Source organism: Trichechus manatus, unplaced genomic scaffold, assembly GCF_000243295.1.
Source record: "Trichechus manatus latirostris isolate Lorelei unplaced genomic scaffold, TriManLat1.0 scaffold00038, whole genome shotgun sequence".
NCBI lineage: Eukaryota > Metazoa > Chordata > Mammalia > Sirenia > Trichechidae > Trichechus > Trichechus manatus.
Genome location: NW_004443974.1, coordinates 4565502 through 4568784, shown reverse-complemented (window position 1 = coordinate 4568784; position 3283 = coordinate 4565502).

Here is a 3283-nt window from a genome sequence, read left to right as displayed (position 1 = left end):
ATCCCTTTGAATTACAGTGTTGGCTAAGAGTACTGAATATACCATGGACTCCCAGAAGAACGAACAAATCTGTCTTGGTAGAAGTACAGCCAGGATGCTTCTTAGAAGTGACTATGGTGAGACTTTGTCTTGCGTACTTTGGACACGTTATCAGGAGGGACCAGTCCCTGGAGAAGGACATCATGATTGGTAAAGTAGCAGGTCAGCGAAAAAGAGGAAGACCCTCAACGAAATGGATTGACACAGTGGCTGCAACAATGGGCTCAAACCTAGAAAAGATCGTGAGGACGGTGCAGGACTAGCTGATGTTTTGTTCTGTTGTACATAGATAGGGTCACTATGAGTTGGAACCAACTCGATGGCACCTAAAAATAACAACAGCGGTTGGAAGGAAGGCGATCTGGTGGTGCAGTGGTTAAGCGCTTGGCTGCTAACCATAAGGTAGGAGGTTTGAACCTACCAGCTGTTCCTCAGGAGGAAGATGTGGCAGTCTGCTTCTGTAAAGATTTACAGTCTCTGATACCCTATGTGGCAGTTCTACTCTGTCCTATAGGGTTGCTATGGGTTGGAATCGACTCGATGATAATGGTTTTTTTTTTTTTTTTTTTTGAGCCCTGGTGGCGCAGTGGTTAAGAGCTCAGGCTGCTAACCAAAAGGTTGGCGGTTCAAATCCACCTGCCACTTCTTGGAAACCTTATGGGGCCGTTTTACTCTGTCCTATAGGGTCGCTAAAAGTCAGAATCGACTGGACAGCAATGGGTTTTGGTTTGATCTATTATAAAAGTAATATTTTTTATAACATAAAGTTAAATATCTGCATCCGAAAACACATAATTGTTTTTACTCCAAAAATACCAGTTCCTCTCTCTCTTTTTTTTTTTTTTTTTTCCAAGACAGATTTGTTCATTCTTTGTTCGATGGCAGTGGGTTTTTTTTTTTTTTTTTGGTTTGGTCTTAAATGATTCAAATATTTAAAAAGGCTGTTCCTTTCTTTTTCTTCTTTGTTTTATTGCTCTTTGCTATTTCACTGTCTTGCTGGGGAGTTGTTCCTGGTGATTCTTATTAGTGATCATAAATAATGAAGGTCGAAAGTAAAATTTTGGAGGGCAGATGTTTCTATGTTTATTTAAACACTTTTTAAGTTATTTTAAATGTATAAAGTTGCAGAAAGAAAAAGTTGTGTTGCTTCCTTTACTAAACCAATATTTATGAGCAAGACACTGAACTAGTTACTGAGAAATGTACTTGAATGAATCAAACAATCTTGCCCTCTAGTTGTTTGAAATCTAGGAGGGAAGAGTCTCCAAAATTGAATATTTTTAAAAGTTAAAAAAAAAAAAAGTAGGCCTCTTGTAGACTTAATAGCACAAATACAAGAAAAATATATGAATTCTATAGGATGATATAAAGGCAAGTTCCAGGCTCTATTTAGAAGTACCAAAGTTATAGAATGGGAGGAAGGGGGAAATATAAGTGAGTTCTTACCCAGAAAAGTTTTCCATTCAATAGATTTCATCATTTCTTTGTTGGATATTTCACACCCTTGGAAGGAAAATTGCAAGAAATAATTGGGAAATGTGCCCTAATCTACAGAGAGATGCACAATTTTTTTTCTCTACCTAGAAAATTATTGTTTACATTAAGTAATGGACTTCTGGGTGTGTGTTAGTACCAATATATAATTTTTTCCATGGGAAAGATTTTTATTTAATAAAATGAGATACAGGACATATAAAATAATGTACTGCATTTCTTAGAAGTAGACACTTCGTTGTATAAATTATTGGTGGACATCATTGAATAATAATGGAAATAATTATTTGCTGTTAATTATATGCTACATATTTGTTTATCCCATATCCAACAGTTGATTAAGCAAATTGTCAGAATAATTAACTGTGTCATAAGAATGTAAACTAAGGATGTATGTGAGTAAGTCAGCAATCCTTACCTTAAGACTAGAAGTTTTACATCATCATCATACAGTAATATTTATTAAGCACCCACATGCTTGGTGTGTTGTGCTAAACCCTGCTTAACTCAAGAAGACCTATTTGTAATAAAATATTTACCTCAATAACTGCTTAAGGTCCATCCTGATTCCAGCCCCAGTTAATAGTCACTACTGAATTATTACATGAAAAGAATTAAATGAACTTGATAAAGATGATACAATATGAGGCGCCTTGGGAAGGCCTGTTTCTCACACACTCCCAAATATTCATGCCCCAAGTATCCCTACTAGTTGGTCTGGAGTTGACTCTAACACCTGACCACCCCATGTGTTAGAGTAGAACTGTGCTTGATAGTATTTTTGATGACTCATTTTTTGGAAGTAGATCACCAGGTCTTTCTTCCGAGGCACCTCTGAGTGGACTCAAACTTCCAATCTTCCATTTAACAGCCAAGGTTCCCTTCATGGTGCAAACGGTTAACGTGCTCAGCTGCTAACCCAAAGATTGGAGGTTCAGGTCCACCCGGAGGCACCTCAGAAGAAAGGCCTAGCAATTTACTTGTGAAAAAAATCACAACCATTGAAAACCCTATAGAGCACAGTTCTACTCTAACACACATGAGGTCACTATGAGTCAGAATTGACTGGATGGAAACTGGTTGGTTTACCTATCCCTAGCAAGGGAGGGCTATGAGGAGAGCAGGGAAAGGTGCTGGATATAAATGTCACCTTGATAAAACTATGTGGGTTTTATCTTTACCGAGTTCATTTAATTCTTTTCATATAATGATTCAGTAGTAACTATTAACTGGGGCTGGAATCAGGATGGACCTCAAATAGTTGTTGAGGTAAATAGTTTATTACAAATAGGTCTTCTTGATTTAAGCAAGGTTTAGCACAACACACCAAGCATGTGGGTGCTTAATAAATATTATTGTGTGATGATGATGATGATGTAAAACTTCTACAAACTTAAGGTAAGTAGAAGAACAATGCATAAAGAAGACTAAAGAAGAATTGATGCATTTGAATTACGGTGTTGGCAAAAAATATTGAATACACCATGAAGAATGAACATATCTGTCTTGGAAGAAGTACAGCCAGAATACTCCTTAGAAGCAAGGATGGTGAGACTTTGTCTCAAGTACTTTGGTTGGACATGCTATCTGGAGGGACCAGTCCCTGGAGAAGGACATCATGCTCGATAAAGTAAACCATGCTGTTGAGTCGACTCCGACTCATAGCGACCCTATAGGACAGAGTAGAACTGCCCCATAGAGTTTCCAAGGAGCGCCTGGTGGATTTGAACTGCCGACCTTTTGGTTAGCA